Raw genomic sequence first — 17,987 nt, 5'->3', positions numbered from 1 at the left:
TTTTCTTTTTGACAGGCAGAGTGGACAGTGAGAGAGAGAGACAGAGAGAAAGGTCTTCCCTTTCCGTTGGTTCACCCCCCAATGGCCGCTGCGCTGATCCAAAGCCAGGAGCCAGGTGCTTCTCCTGGTCTCCCATGCGGGTGCAGGGCCCAAGGACCTGGGCCATCCTCCACTGCACTCCCGGGCCACAGCAGAGAGCTGGACTGGAAGAGGGGCAACCGGGACAGAATCCAGCGCCCCAACCGGGACTAGAACCCAGGGTGCCGGTGCCTCAGGAAGAGGATTAGCCTAGTGAGCCAAGCCTACCATAAAATTACTGTATTTCCCTTTGCTATGTGTGCACACACACATACCCAAACTGTTTTACAGGTAGAACTACTTCAGGTTGGACTGTGTATTTTTCAACAAAACTGCATCTTTTTTTGAACTTGTCTTTTTTAGAGTTTAAGAAGTGAACTTTTTCTAAGCATATCATGTCTATACCTCAGACTGTTAAAACTATATTAACATTTTAAATATTCTGCACATAACCCATTGAATAACTGAAAATAATCATGATGTGGGAAAAACAGAAATAAGACACAAATGCTAACAAATACACTTAACTCCACTAACACATTGACAAAGAAGAAGAAAAAGTTTGTAAAATAGTACCTTGACTGGACACCGTAAAGATAAAGCAAAGAGTGACTAAATGCAGAAATGTTTTTTCACAGGAATACTTGTTACCAATTCTGAAACCATGTTGTATTTGTACTATTCGAATAAATTTAAGTAGCTAATGAGAATCCATTTTTTAAGATTTATTTATTTATTTACTTGTGGGGCAGCTACAAACAGGAGAGGAATGTTGGGGAGAGGGAGAGATATCAATCTTCCACCTGCTGGTTCACTTCCCCAGTGAGGAACACCATCTGAGCCTCACAAAAGGGTGGTGAGGGCTCAGATACTTGGGCCATCTCAGCTGTTTCCCAGGTGTATTAGCAGGGTGATGGATCTGAAGTAGAGCAGCTGGGACTTGAACCAGCACCAATGTGAGATGCCAACATAGCAGTCAGCAGCTTAACCTGCTGTGCCAAAATGCCCGCCCTAAGGATCAGGTTTGTGTGGTGGGTATTGTGGCGCAGCAGGTTAAGCTGCTGCTGGAGATGTCCCCATCCCATATATGAAGGCCAGTCCCAGTCCTGGCTACTCTGCTTCCAATCCAGCTCCCTGCTGGTATGCCTGGGAAGCAGCAGATGATGGCTCAAGTACTTGAGTTCCAAGTACCGGAGTTCCTGCCACCCATATGGGAGACTCAGATGGAGTTCCAGCTCTGGGCAGTCTTGACCGTTGTGGCTCTTTGGAAGTAGCCAGCAAATGGGAGATCTCTCCTCCCATTTCTCTTTCCCTGTCACTCTGCCATTCAATAAATAAATAAATAAGCAAATAATAAAGAAAAAAGGATCAAGTATCTTACTTTTGAAAAACTGGCAAATGAGGAAAAGGCTATGATGAACTATGCAGAAGCATATTGGAATTGAAATCATTAGTATAGGCCGGCATCATGGCTCACTAGGCTAATCCTCCGCCTGTGGCACCAGCACCCCGGGTTCTAGTCCTGGTTGGGGCGCCGGATTCTGTCCCGGTTGCTCCTCTTCCAGTCCAGCTCTCTGCTGTGGCCTGGGAAGGCAGTGGAAGATGGCCCAAGTGCTTGGGCCCTGCACCTGCAATGAGACCAGGAGGAAGCACCTGCCTCCTGGCTTCGGATTGGCGCAGCATGCCGGCCATAGTGGCCAATTGGGAGTGAACCAACAGAAGGAAGACCTTTCTCTCTGTCTCTCTCTCTCTCATTGTTTAATTCTGCCTGTCAAAAAAAATTATTAGTATAAATATATTTATACAAATGTATCTATTTAGAACTATATATACACACAGATTTACCCAAACACATACAAAAATATAGATATAATTTTATATATGGATAGCGTCCATACTTATATTCCTTATCTCTGGGCACTGATGAAGCCTAGAAACAAAGCTACTCCATTAGTACTCTGACCACCCACATCTCAGATCCTGGTTTCTAAATTCTCTTAGTATAATGAACCAAGATTCCTGGGAATTCTCAAATTGTGGAAGAAGAAACAAACACTTCAAAATAGTTTAATACTACAGCTCAAAGTTAGTTTGGATTCTTTGGGTAAGAGCATCAGTACACCAAGCAATGGTTCTACTGATTTCAAAGCAATTGTAGAAAACATTTGACTATCACTAGAATTAGAGAATACATTCTAATCATATATTAAGGCAAAGAAGATGACTGATGATTATGCAAAGTTAAAGTAACTAAGCAGTCCTCAACACTGCAAACCAATTATTTCAAGGCAAGGTTATAATACCTGTAAGCACACTTACACTTTTTCTAATAATTCTTAATAAATTTCCCCATCTTATTCCAATCAAGCAGTAATAGTTTTATCTCTATAAATCTAAATACACTATTAATATAGTCCTTCACCTTTTAAAATATTTTTCTCTTACTTATTTGAAATACAGAGAGACAGAGTGAAATACAGAGATTTCCCATCCATTGGTTCATTCCCTGAATGCTTACACTAGCCAGAACTGGGCCAAGCCAAAGCCAGGGGCAGAGAACTCAATACTGATCTCCCAAATAGGCAGCAGGGACTGAAATACTTGATCCATCACCTGTAGCTTCCCGAGATATTCATTAGTAGAAAGCTGGAATTTGTAGCAGATCCAGGACGTAAACGCAGACATACCAATTTTGGGCTGTGGCCATCCAACATAGCATCTTAAATACTGTTCCAAATGCCCATCTCTATTCCTTCACAATCACCATATAAAATAACCACATAATAGCCAATATGCAGGGGATTACAATTTAAAAAATGATGAGCTAATTACAACACAAACCATATTTTGCAGGTATATTCCAATAGCAGACGTAAAATGATTACACAGAAAAGTGTATAATGAAGCATAATCTAACAGTATCGTCAAACCATAAAAAATCTGTGTTTGGAAAATGGATATAAAAAGATAAATAAATTCTGATAGAAATGTGCTTTCAGAGAAATGTGGCATTTGAAAAGAACCATGAAGGATAGGCTGTGAAAAGGGCATGAGAATTTCAGGCTGAGAAAATCTAATGTGTCAAGACATTGTAAAAATGTTGAATATTTTACTATGTCTTGAGTTCAGGGTATGCAGCTATTGCCATATAAAAGCTATAAAAATCTTAAGTCAGTTTGTTAAAATTCACTGTCATTTATTCCTGGAGCTGACTGTAGGCTGGGCATTGACAGGGACAAATAGCTTTGCCTTAAAGGGTTCTGTCTTGCTACTGGGACCCATAGTCAAGCCTGGGTATTTTTCTAAACGTTGTATCTTAGGTGTAAAAAGCAACCCCAGGCTCGTGTCATGCCTATGGCCAACACATTTAGTCAAAGCAAGTCACACAGCCAAGCACATAATCAATAAGTAGATAAGGTTACTTTGTTCCTCTAAGTGATGGGTGGAGTAGGCACTTTCAAAAAATAATCTTATAAAAAAGTTAGATTCATGGAAATTCAATCAAATACTCTCTCAATTTTACTGAAATTTTTAGTGTTGTTATCTAAATATGAGCGTGAATAAACAATGAACATTTTTTTAGTTTTCATCAGTCAAAATGCACTACTCTTTAATATTTTCTGCTTATATGGATTTTTATAATAATTACAATTCATTTTTTATTATTTATTTATATATTTGAAGGAGTTACAGAGAGAGAGAGGAAGAGGGAGGGAGAGAAAGAGAGAGAGAGAGAGAAAGGAAGAAAGAGAGAGAAAGAGAAAGAGAGAGAGAGGTCTTCTATCCGATGGTTCACTCCCCAGATGGCTGCAACAACCAGAGTTGCGCCCATCCAAAGCCAGGAGCCAGGAGCTTCCTCCAGGTCTCCAACGTGGGTGCTGGGGCCCAAGGACTTGGGCCATCTTCTACTGCCATCCCAGGCCATAGCAGAGAGCTGGATCGGAAGAGGAGCAGCGGGGTCTCCAACTGGCACCCAGATGGGATGTCGGCGCTTCAGGCCAGGGCGTTAACCCACTGTGCCACAGCGCCGGCCTCATACAGTTCATTTTTTAAAATGGTTCAGGAGAACACCAGTTTATATTTTATTACATTTATTATTTATTTTGAAAATTTTGACATAGAACCAAGATTGAACAATTACTGGTAGGAGAACTATAAATGGTACAGTTAATTTGAATGATACCTTATAGTCAGAAAATATTATGAGAGCAATATATGGTGAAACAAAGCATTTTCCAACATCACAAGTCTATGGTATAGATTTAAAAATATCTATCTTGGTATAGATTTAAAAATAAAAAAGAGCAAATTCACTTGGTACTTATGGAAATGAGAGTGAATTTATGGCCTTCATTAATTCACTTACTAAATATTGACTGAGTACCTATAAAATTATATAACAAGAGACTGAAGAAATACAATTAATTTTGCTCTGGCTAAATTATATGACTCCTGTATATTCTCTGTCACTGACTTGAAATGTTTTAAATTAATATTGGGTAATATCTCATTTTGAGTAGTTATGGATGTTGCCAGAGTAGACAATATTGTATTCTCTATTACAATGTATCTGGAAATATGATATTCTTTGATATAATGGTGATCAAGTAAGCATATTAAAAGAGTCCAACCTCATCATATGTAAGAGTTTGATTGTGATGAGAGTACTCTCTGGCAAGAGCTTCAGTATCCCAAATTGTTGACAAGAGGCAGGATTTCATATTGGGTTCTTTTGCTGATACTCAGACACTCTTCATGGCCTATTAATAGTAACTGTCTAATTTTCATGGTGTTATAAATTAATTAAATTCATTAATATCATCAGGTACTTCTTGTGAATAATGTAAATTGGTTAAAAATCATGGTATGGTAAAATATATTGTACTGATATTCAGGTCCGTCTTTTCTGTAAGATCGTCTTTCACTGCTCAGCAGTGTTCTAATGCTAACACAAGGCACTTTGAGCTGTATACCTACAGCTTTTTAAGGTTATTTTTAAGGTGTTTTTTTTTTTTTTAACCTCTATAGTAGAGATAGCTCATAGCTTTTAAAAGTAAGAGATAAGACTTCTCCAAAAATTTAAGCAAAAATAAATGAATCTCCAAATGTATAAATGAGGGAAATACACAGTTTATCCATATAAAGGTTTTAGGTTTCCCAAATAATAACTTTGGAACAAATGGGGCAGGCATTGTGGCACAGCAGGTTAAGACACACTTGGGGCAACTGCATCCCACATTAGAGTGCCTCATTCTGAAAGCAGCTACCACGCTTCCTATCCACCTTCCTCCTGTTGTGCCTGGAAAAGCAGAGGATACACTGAAGTTTTTGGGTTCTTGCCACCCACGTAAGAGACCCAGTTGGAGTTTCTGGCTCCTGGCTTCAACCTGGCCCAGACCCATCTTTTGCAGCAATTTGAGGAGTGAAGGAGCAGACAGAAGGTATATTTCTCCTCTTTTCTCTCATCTCCCTCTTCTCTCTGCTGCCCTTCCTTTCAAATAAAATCTTAAAAAAATTGTGCATATGAAAATATTGCAATTAGTAAAAGATCTGAGTACTACAAAAACACAAATCATTTTGGATTTAAATATATGACCTTTGTATTCAAACATGTTAAATCCATAGTAGATATGTCAATGTTAGGTACTGTGAGTTTGGATATTAATATTCTATTTGTATTGATGAGACTGTATTACAATCAGGAATAAGATAATACCCACTTTTAATTTTTAAAAATGCATATAAATTTATTTAAAACATGACTCCCTAATTACTACATATCTGTGCTTAGAGTAAATATAAGCATACATTCATTAAATATTCACTTAATTATTGGTAAGAAAACATCATTATGTCATAAATATGCCTGATTTCATAAAGTCAGTAGACTAGAATAGACTGTGACAGTGTGTCTTTTTAATTCTATGAATTCATGAACTGTTTTTAAATGATTATGGGACTCTGTATACTAACTCTCTTTCTATTTGAAAGGTAGAATGAGAGAGCGAGCGAGTGTGAGCACACACACGCCAGTCTTCTAAGCACTGGTTTACTGCCCAAACGTCTGGAACAGCTGGGGCTGGATCAGGCTGAAGTTAGGAGCCAGGAACTGCATCTGTCTCTCCCACATGAGTCGCAAAGACTCAAGTACCTGAGCCGTCATCTGCTGCCTCCCATGTGCATTAGTAGGAAGTTGGATCTGAAGCTGAGGTGCGAGGCTGGAGCTGGGACTTAGCAGGCAAAGCTATCGCCTGCGGTGCCAGCATCCCATATGGGCACCAGTTTGGGTCCTAGCTGCAACACTTCCAATCCAACTCTCTGCTATGGCCTGGAAAAGCAGTAGAAGATGGCCCAAGTGCTTGGGCCCCTGCATTCCTGTGGGAGACCTAAAAGAAGTTCCTGGCTCCTAGCTTCGGATTGGCCCAGCTCTGGCTGTTGTGGCCATCTAGGGAATGAACCAGTGGATGGAAGACACCTCTCTCTCTGCCTCTCTGTAACTCTGCCTTTCAAGCAAGTAAATATATTTTAAAATAATAAATAAATAAAAGAAGCGGTGGTGGAACTCCATCCCAGGTACTTTAATACGGAATGTGGGTACCCCAAGAAATTGCTTAACTTGCTGTGCCACAATACCCATCCAACCCACACTTTAGAGTGTAAGAAGCAAAATATAGTATACAACATAATATTAACCGTTGTTGTTTGAAATGTTTGAAATGAAATATTTTACTCCATGAATTTAGGTGTTAAAAGATCATGCATTAAGTAGTGATTTGTGGCCTGTACTATTAAAACTATGTTTCCCTCAGTACCCCTATATAAACTTATATTATCTTTCTCCTAGTCAACAACAGTTGCTTTGTAATTTCTAGAGTATTAGTCTTCAGCAAAAATTTGCTGAAAACTGTCCAACAATATTAACTGAGATAATTGACTCTTATGAATATGAAATTTGTTGCATTTCACCAAAACATGGTCTCTTTTACGAATAGCCTTTTATTCTTCATTGTGTAACTGTAATTTCCAGGAGAGTATTTAGGTGTTCTCCTCAGCCCTAACCACAAATCCTCTTAAAAGCTTTGAGGATGAATGAATGCTGTCATGGTTACTTAGATTTTGAATTGGTGACAGTAGATGGAGAGCAGACCTGACTTCCACTTCATGGCAATAACTACATTGCAAACATCAATTGAATTCCCCATAGCATGCAAGTGAAATGAAACAATATCTCCGCTCCATTTGTATACATCCCATCGAGTTGGAAATTTCAATTATGTCTTCTGTTCAAGAAATATCTTCATTGTTAGTCAGTAGCTCTATGGTTAATGGCAGTCATATTTGGAGGGCTCTGGTTTCTCCTTTGTGTCTTTTGAGAACAAGCGACCAGAGAGATTTTTGTCTCCACAACCTTTCAACAAAATTTGCACTATTACACCTGGACTTTGAGTTTGCAAAAGTTACCAAATATATAAAATCTCCTGAGCTAATAGTAGTTCCCAGCAGAAAAATCCACAGTGCCAGGAGAAATGCAAGCAGCTATTTTGAAGGTATGAACTGAAAGTAGACACCAAGTCTCTTTTTCTGTGTTGATATTGGGTGACACCAAGAATTAGACAGCCACTCGTGCTCTTTATAGAGGAGTAGATGAGTCGTTCTTGCATTCCTAATAACCTTTGTTCTTGCCCTGTTTTTAATTACATGCAAACTTCTGATGTAGAGAAATAACTATGTTCTTGCTTATATTAAGAATCAGAAAAAGCCGGCGCCGCGGCTCACTAGGCTAATCCTCCGCCTTGCGGCACCGGCACACCGGGTTCTAGTCCCGGTCAGGGCGCCGGATTCTGTCCCGGTTGCCCCTCTTCCAGGCCAGCTCTCTGCTGTGGCCAGGGAGTGCAGTGGAGGATGGCCCAAGTGCTTGGGCCCGGCACCCCACGGGAGACCAGGAGAAGTACCTGGCTCCCGCCATCGGATCAGCGCGGTACGCCGGCCGCAACGCGCTGGCTGTGGCGGCCATTAGAGGGTGAACCAATGGCAAAGGAAGACCTTTCTCTCTGTCTCTCTCTTTCTCACTGTCCACTCTGCCTGTCAAAAAAAAAAAAAAAAAAAAAAAAAAAAAAAAAAAAAAAGAATCAGAAAAACAAAGGATCATTATTCCTTTTCTAACCCTCTTCCTTTCTTTTGATAGATCCAAATATATACCCTACAGTGTTGTTCTCCTGCCTAAGCACCTTTTATATTTCATGTAGATAAATTTTACTCTTAGTATACTTTCTGAAATTTTCACGATGCATGAACACAGGTGCCCAGCTTTTGCCCCTGCCCCATAAAAAAGAAACAGAATAACAGATACATCAGTGCACTTTGAGATGAATGACAAAGAACATCAGAACTCAGATGCTAACAGAAGTACAATACTGATAGGGATTCCAAGAGCCAGTGGATAAGAAAGAAAAATGTAGCCAAGAAAAAAAAACATGATATAACCCCCCCCCTCCCCCGCCCCGAGGAGTCCCGAGGGACCAGGAGACTGGAGCTCCTGGAAACATAAGCAATGTAATCTTAAGATGTTTTTGAGTCTGCCCAGGGGACCTCATTGAGAACTTTGCCCACTTTTGTACAAAACAGGTTATTCCAGTGTCAGTCCCCTGACTGGCTCATGTAGCATGCAATTTCAGTTCTCTCATTGGTTATTATCCCTGCCTCCTAATTGGTTGTTATTCTATTCCTGAGATCACTGGTTAAATCTGGATCAGGTTTTCAAAAAGAGGCCAATCAGAGAGAGATACTTTGTGCTTAAAAGAGCCAGCACTGGCAAACTTCTTTGGCAATTCCTCCCTTGGAGTCTGTCTCCTAACTGCTGCTGCAAGAGGTTCCTCACTTTCAATAAATCTCATTTTGCTCACTATCCCTGTCCCTGTGGAAATTTTTCTTTGACATGAGACAAGAATCAAGATCATCCTCATCATCCTGCAAAAATAGGGCAGAGATATGCAATGGCAGTGTATAGCTACTGAGACCTAGGGCCAGACTCTGGGGGAATGAAACAGGAGAGTCTCAGCTTAGCCCATCTGTAAGAACACATTATATGGTCAATTGCAGCTAGAGGAGGAATCCACAGTTACCACAACGTAGGAGCCCAGTACAGGGAGCTATCTGGAATACTCATCAGTTACTTTGATTTCAGAGAAGGAATTCACATTTATCCCTAAAAGCCCAAGATACAGGCTGTAGTGGTATTGCACCATTTCAAGAAAGAACTCATTGTCAGAATCCGTACTACCCTAGGAGACAGAAACCCCTGCATATAGCCACCCTTGGGCCCCACTGACATTCCACAACACTGGCAAAGGAAGGCTGGGGCCTCACAATTCCAGGCTGACCCAGCAAAGCAATAATGATCCCCATACCTTAGCCCATGCATCACTTTGCTAGGGGGTGCATAGGCAATGATTTTGGGGTATGATACCCCAAATGCACAAGCAACAGAAGCAAAATTGGACCAATGACATTTTATCAAGCTAAGAACTTTTGCATGGGAAACAGCAAGGTGAAGAAATAATCAACAGATAGAAGAAAACATTTGCAAAGTACACAAGGTGTCAATTTTCAGAATATATAGGAAATTCAAAAACTCAATAGCAGCAAAAATAATTCAGTTAATAAATGAGCAATGAATTTAAATAGCTGTTTCTCAAAGAATAGAAAAGGCAAACAAATACATGACAATATACTCAATATCAATAGCCATTGGAAAGATGCAAATTGAAACCACAATGAGGCCTCATCACTTGCCAGTAAGAATGGGTATTATCAAAAAGACAAAGAAAAATGCAGCTAGACTGTGAGGAAAAGGAAATCCTTATACAGTGTTGTTGAAATCAGTATATCAAAGAGTTACAGGTACTGTCACTTGTATTGATGCGCTATTAATAATAGCTGACATATGGAATCAACCTAGGTGTCCATGAATGGATGAATGAATAAAATATATGTACATGAAGGAATATTATTCAACTACAAAAAGAATGAAATTCTGACATTTTAAGCAAAATGATAGAATGGGAGATTGTTACATCTAGTATAATAAACCATGCACAGAAAAACCAACACTACATGATCTCTCTCATGAGGAAATATATATATATATATATACACATACATACACACACACATACAATCTGAATTTTATAGAATTATTTCTAGAGGCTTCAAAGAAAAGAGGTAGAGGCTTGAAAGGATGGGGTAGCAGGGGTAGGGAAATATTGGACAATGGGCATCAAAATGCAGTTGAATGACTGTAACGGTTTTTGGGATTTGACATACAGTGGGGTGACTATCTATCTATCTATCTATATGTATGTGTGTATATATATATCCTTTATAAAAGTCTGGAAGAGACAGGTAGACCTCAATACATGATGGGTATGTGTTGAGCTATTTCTCCATACCCCATAAAAAATAGAAGTAATACATGCTAATATGAAAATTAAAATGCTTATTTTTTTCTGAGAAATAGAATTATTCCCTTCACTTTTGAAGAGCTATTTCTCTGGACATAGACAGCTTTTCTTTTTCTTATTTACTTGAATGAAGGAGGAAGGGGGGAGAGAACAGAGAGTGAGGAGTGAGGAGGGAGAACAAACTCCTATCTACTAGTTGATTAGTCAAATGCCCACATAGCTAGAGAGTTGAATTGAGGATCTAGGAATTCAATTCTGGTTTCCCACATGGGTAGCAGAAACCCAATTTTGTGCACCACCACTGCTGCCTTGAAGACTCTAAATTACCTAGAGGTTGGAGCTCTGAGCCAGACAGGGAATGATTAACTCAAGCACTATGATGTGGGATGAAGACAATCAGTGTCTTAACTGTAAGAACAAACACCCACCTTAGTTGATATTATTTCTTTCAACATTTAAATTATTTCTCTATACTCCTTCCTTGAATAGTTTCTAATGAGAAGGCACTATAATTCTTATTGCTGCTAAATAGGTAAAATGCTTTTGATGGTTTTATTTTTAAACACTTCCCTTCATCTTTTATACAGTTTGAATACAATAAACAGTGTGTCTGTGTGATAGTCTCCGAGCTTCCTGGATATGTATTTTGGTGTCTGTCTTTAATATTGAAGTGTTTATGCATCATTGCCACAAATTTTCTTTTGCTAAGTACTCTCTTCTTCAACCCGTGATATTACAATTATATGTATGTTTTACCTTTAAAATTGTACCATAGTTCTTAAACATTTTGCTCTGTTTCTCTCTTTCCACTTTGCAGTTCGATGTGTTTTTATTAATGTATACTCAAGTTCACCAATTCTTTTCTGGACCAAGTTGCATCTACTGATAAATCCATGCAAGACAGCACTAATTTCTATAACAATTTTAATGTTTATTTTATTTATTTTCATCTACTTGAAAGGCAGAGGGACACACATATACACACCCAGAGAGAGATACATTCTTCGTTTATCACACACACACACACACACACAGAGAGAGAGAGAGAGAGAGAGAGAGAGAGAGAGAGAAACGGGTGGGGGAATATGAATGAATGAGAATGAATCTGCTGGTTCACTTCCCAAATGCTTGCAACAGCCAGGGTTAAGCCAGGCCAAAATCAGTCGCCTGGAACTCCATCAGGCTTCAGAAATTGGGTAACAGGAATTCAAGCACTTCAGCCATTATCTGCTACTTCTCAGGTTGTGAGTATCATAAAACTGAATCAGAAATGGAGTAGCCAGGACCCAAACCAACAGAAGGATATTGGATGTGAAGACACAAATGGCCAATGTTTTATAAGCCTGTTGGTGTAGCAGTGAGGGTAGAAAAGAATAGAGCTTTAATACCTTGTGTTTAAATCTTAGTTCTTAGTGGGTTAGTGGCTCCTGGCTGTGACACCCAGAATACATTTCCAGTGGCGTAGTATTGCTGTTTTCCCAGAACTCCCTGGCTCTACTCTTTCCCTGAGTGCAGTATTTCCAATTTCTTTTCCTGAATCCTTAACTCCTGCTAATTATACTCCCATACCCAAACTTTGAATATGATGGGAATCAGCTGGACTGAAAAAATTACTTGTCCAATAGCTAAGACTTTGGCAATCATTTGTCTTGGACAGTAGGTCATTGTTATAGGGAAGATTCTAGACTCATTTTAAGACAATTAATGTTTCCCTAATAATTTTGGAGTCATGAAAGCATATTTTTCAGATTTTAACCATTAGACCTAGTGGAGTTCCATTACGTAGACTTTGAAAGTGTCAAAACTTCCCTGAAATTATGGCTTCCAAGCCTTGCTCAGCATCACATAGTTCACACTCAGCCTCCAGAAGATAAATTGCTGGATATGCGACTTTACTAGAATGTGATCCCAGCACTATATTAGTTAATGTTGTCAGAGTTCAGATATAACTCTATGAATGTATATCTCTCTTGATATTTTGGGTTGGCAGTTGGCTCTGTAATCTTAATTCTCTGATGCATCAAATAATTGCCCTTGATTTTCCATTTGTCCAACTTTTCTTATTATAATAGCAGGTACCAAATCCCCCAGGCTCTTATCTTGATGGAAATGAAGTCTGATATACTGTCAATTAATTAGACAGTGAAAACTCATAAAATATACCCATACTCATAAAATATAAATAATACCCTGATATTATTGAATTGCCTAGCTCCGCATATTATATTTGATATGAAGAAATAATAACACTACATCACTATCACTTTTTATAAATATATTCAATAGACAGTGGCTTTACTTTTGTTACTTTCATTCATTTTTCAACTACTTGAAAGGCAGAAAGGGAGAGGAGTAGAGAGAGAGAGAGAGAGATAGAGACATAGAGAGAGATACCCTTCCACTTTCTAGTTCACTCCCCAAATGTCTACATTATTGAGGACTGGGCCAGACCTAATGCAGGTGCTCAATTATCTCTCCAGACCTTTCACATGAGTGGCAGGGACCAAAACACTTGAGCCATCAGCTGCTGCCTTCCAGGACGCCCATCAGCAGGAAGCAGGATGGTAAGCACATTAGCCAGGGTTCAAAGCAGCACTCTGATGTGGGATACAGGCATCCCATGCAGTATTATATTTTATTAAAAGATGCAGCTGTTAAAATTTCCAGGATGTTAAATTCAATCACAAATTCATGTTTGCCACATTTGTCTTCTCTTGCAATTATGTACCATTCCCTTGTTTGTGGCTTTCTTTCATGATCACATTCACCACTTGCCATGAAATTAATATAACTCTAAACAGAGAGTGCCAAACTGGCAGGGGAGTGTCCACCGAAGCTATTCATCTACTTCTTTTTAAATTAATTTGCACATCAATTTAATAAGTCCTTAAACCTCTGCCATCTGCAATGTAACACTTTCCCTGGTTTTGCATGATGAGACATATATTCTCATTTTATTACATTTAGACTTGTGGGCCTATTTCCAATTTAGCAAGGGGAGAATAAATTCAGGGGTCTGGTACTTTAATCCACTTTGGCCAAAGCAGGAACTATTTGGAAGAGCAGATTGCCAGACTTGCTACTAAGTAACCAGTTGGTATACATAGCAGATAAAATTATGCTTGTGATACCATGCTTATAGAACTCTGTTTTTAGAATTGTTTTTCATCAAATGTTATTCTAATACGTATATGTCTATATATGAGTACAGTATATAGTATATTTTCATAACAAAATGTTATGTATATATAATATATATGAGGAAATAGGAAAGTGAGAGAAGGAAGACTCAACAAGCTCAGAAAATAAACACTGGTAATGCAAAACAATAATTCCCTGTAGAAAATGGCTTTCCTTAAAAGAGAGAACCCAGTAAAAGGGACCCAACAGTCAAGCTTCACCTTTTCATTTGTTCCAGTGATTCCATGTACAAGATGCAAACATTTCAGCATTTTCGGACATTGGTAAGGAAAACAGATTTATGAGACCAGATATTTTCTCCAAATTGATCAAATACCATATTCAGACATGAAAAGTTATACCAAATACTTGTTAGAATATAGTACAACATTCTTAGTAAAGAGAAAATTGAGATAATTAAATAGGATTCTAAGTACATACATTTACTTGCCCCCAAAGTGGCATCCCGTAATAACTGGAATACATGAATGAAGGCTAAAACTGTACAGCCAAAATTGATTCACACACATGAATGGTACAGCTGCCTGGATTTAAAACTCTCATGTGCCCCATGACTCCACAACATTAATTTCATAAAAACAAGTTTTCCTGAATCTCATTTTATCACATGAGCACAGGAAAAACTATTTTAATTACATACTTTTGATTTCATTTTTTACATAGATTTTTATGATCCATTTTTCCCTTTAATATTATACTCAATAACTTAAACTGCTGCTTGGGACACCAATATCCCCTATCAGAGGGCCTGGGTTTCCTCCCATCCCCAATTCTGATTCAGTTTTCTGCTAATGTGACACCGGGAGGTAGTAGTGAGTGCTCAAGTCATTGATCCCTCTCACCCATGTGCGATAACCAGATGAAGTTCCTGGTTACTGGTTTCAGCCTGGCATTGCCCTGGCTGTTGTGGTTATTCAGGAAGTGAACCAGCAGATGAAAGGTTTGTCTCTGTTACTCTGCTTTTCTTTATTTTTATTTACATATTTATTTATTTCGACAGGCAGAATTAGACAGTGAGAGAGAGAGAGACAGGGAGAAAGGTCTTCCTTTTCCGTTGGTTCACCCCCCAAATGGCTGCTATGGCTGCCACGTTGCGGTCGGCACGCTGCGCCGATCCAAAGCCAGGAGCCAGGTGCTTCCTCCTGGTCTCCCATGCGGGTGCAGGGCCCACCTGGGCCATCCTCCACTGCACTCCCAGGCCACAGCAGAGAGCTGGACAGGAAGAGGAGCAACCAGCAACCGGGACAGAATCCCGCGACCTAACCAGGACTAGAACCCGAGGTGCCGGCACCCCGGAGGATTAGCCAAGTGAGCCGTGGCGCCAGCCATGCTTTTTAAAAATAATGAAACACTCATCACTGATCCCAGCTCATAAAATCAAGTTCAAGAGATCAAGAAATAAAGATTGGGCCAGCACTGTGTGTAGGATAAACTGTTGCCCCTGATTCCAGCATCCTCTATTAGTACCAGCTCGAGTCCTGACTGTTCCATTTTTGATCAATCTCTCAACCAATGTGCCCGTTCCAGGATCCTGGCTTCAGCCTGGCCCAGCTTCAGCCATTGTGGTCAGTGGAGAGTTAATCAGCTGATGGAATATTGATCTCTCTCTCTCTTTGACTCTCCCTTTGTCTCTGTAAATTTGACTTTCAAATACATATACACATTTAAAACGGAATAAAAGGAGCCAGCACTGTGGCACTACAGGTAAAACTGCAACCTGCAGTGCCAGCATCCCATAAGTGCACGGGTTCGAGTCATGTATGATCCTCTTCTGATCCAGCTCTCCGCTATGGCCTGGGAAAGCAGAAGATGGCCAACTTCTTGGGCCACTGCACCCATGTGGGAGAACTGGAAGAAGCTCCTGGCTTTGGATTGTCACAGCTCCAGCCATTAAGGCGGTCTAGGGAATGAACTAGTGTACAGAAGATCTTTCTCTCTCTCTCCCTCTCTGCCTCTACCTCTGCCTCTCTGTAACACTGCCCTTCAAATACATAAGTAAACATTTAAAAAATGGAATAGAAGATTGAAGGGTAATTGATGTTAATAGGCATTTAATTTCTAATAGTTTATTGTATAAACATAAAATGCATGGTTATGTGTAGACATGGGTTAAAAATATTAGTTTAGCATTTTTTTTTACTATTTTTTAATATAGGCACAGTGGACAGTGAGAGAGAGAGACAGAGAGGAAGGTCTTCCTTTACCGTTGGTTCACCCTCCATTGGCTGCTGTGGGGGAGCACCGTGCTGATCCGAAGCCAGGAGCCAGGTGCTTCCTCCTGGTCTCCCATGCGAGTGCAGGGCTCAAGGACCTGGGCCATCCTCCACTGCACTCCCGGGCCAGAGCAGAGAGCAGGACTGGAGGAGGGGCAACTGGGACAGAATCCAGCACCCCAACCGGGACTAGAATCCAGTGTGCTGGCGCCACAGGTGGAGGATTAGCCTATTGAGCCGCGGCGCCGGTCTAGTTTAGCATTTAAAGAAAAAAATAAAAACAAATATTCCACACATAATTATTTATACATGAATTTGTGGGTACATTTTAGGGAGAAACTCATTCCAAATTCCTCTAGACAAGTTGAAGATATCTATGTCTAGAGAAAGGAGATAATCTGCTTTGTTACTATAGTCAATAAGTTACAGTCTAATAACTCAAATACTCCATTTTTTAAAGATTTATTTATTTATTTGAAATGCAGAGATATAGAGTTTATATATAAGAGCAATCAATCTTCTACCTGCTGGGTCACTTTCCAAATGACCCCAACAGCTTTAGCTGGACCAGTCCTAAACTAGGAGCTGGGAGCTTCCTCTGTGTCTCACAATGGGTACAGGGACCCAAGTTGGTCCATCCTCCACTGCTTTCTCAGACCATTAGCAGAGACCTGGATCGGAAATGGAGCAGCTGGGACTTGAACTGGTGCACATATGGATGCTAGCATCACAAGCAGGGCTTTACCCACTATGCCACAACACTGGCCCCCTCAAATCCTTGTCTTTTCATGCTCAATACAGTGGTCCTGTGTTCATCATTCTGGGGTGCTTTGTCACCTTCTTTGGCCACCTTATTTCCCTTTCTGCTTTTAGTTATCTACTACTTAACTGGAGTATAGGATGTTGAATATCACCCATTGATCTGTTTTTCCGTGTGTGTGTGTGTGTGTGTGTGTGTGTGTTTTAACATTTTTATTTAGGAGGCAGATAGAAAGAAAGTGATAGAGTAAACAGAGAGCTCCCACCTGCTTGTTCACAACCCAGATGTCAAAAAGGACTGGGGCCAGGCTGGCTGAAGCCTGGAGTCAGGAATGCAAGTCTTTTCACATGGGTAGCAAGGATTCAACCACTTGAGCCTCCAACTGTGCACTAACAGAAAACTAGAAAAGGCAGTGGAACCAGGACTTGAACCAATGCACTTTGTTTTTTTTTTTTATTTTATTATTTTTTGACAGGCAGAGTGGACAGTGAGAGAGAGAGACAGAGAGAAAGGTCTTCCTTTGCCATTGGTTCACCCTCCAATGGCCACCGCGGCCGGTGCGCTGCGGCCGGCGCACCGCGCTGATCCGATGGCAGGAGCCAGGAGCCAGGTGCTTCTCCTGGTCTCCCATGGGGTGCAGGGCCCAAGCACCTGGGCCATCCTCCACTGCACTCCCTGGCCACAGCAGAGGGCTGGCCTGGAAGAGGGGCAACCGGGACAGAATCCGGCGCCCCAACCGGGACTAGAACCCGGTGTGCCGGCGCCGCTAGGTGGAGGATTAGCCCAGTGAGCCGCGGCGCCGGCCGAACCAATGCACTTTGGAGATGGGATGCCGACACAGGACAGGATGTGGAATCTTAACTACTGTGCCCAAACCCTCTTATTTCTTGTTTAAAAATAATCAATGTATCTGAAATCAGTTCATTTCTGTCATGTGGAATTTTCTAAAAGTTTCCTCAATAATTTTACCCCAAATCCTACAATCTGCAAACACATTCTAAGGTTTTTCTCACTGAACCAACCACTTTGAAGAATAAAGTACTCCTCTGTTCTTTGTGCTCTGCTGAGGTTCCTCTGTGTTCAGATCCACGTATTGGAAGAGTCTACACAGATGAGAGTATGCATACGCAGGGCAGCTAGCATGGATGTTGATGGTGGGGGTCGCTAGATGCTATGGTGTTAAACTATCCAATCTCTTTGAATTGGACCCCATCATACAGCACAAAAAACATGCATTTGAAATATCACTGCCCTCCACTGAGTACACTCTTCCAA

At 40.4% G+C, this 17,987-nt stretch overlaps 1 long non-coding RNA gene across 1 annotated transcript in view; it reads right to left on the bottom strand.

Moving 5' to 3' along the window:
• The window catches only part of LOC127490755 (uncharacterized), a 303,307-nt gene that overhangs the window by 186,182 nt on the left and 99,138 nt on the right, over positions 1 to 17,987 (bottom strand). The window lies entirely within an intron of this gene.

This window comes from Oryctolagus cuniculus, chromosome 6 (genome assembly GCF_964237555.1).
Source record: "Oryctolagus cuniculus chromosome 6, mOryCun1.1, whole genome shotgun sequence".
Classification (NCBI taxonomy): Eukaryota; Metazoa; Chordata; class Mammalia; order Lagomorpha; family Leporidae; genus Oryctolagus; species Oryctolagus cuniculus.
Note: the sequence above shows the minus strand (reverse complement) of the source record. Positions and strands in the feature narration are given on the sequence as shown.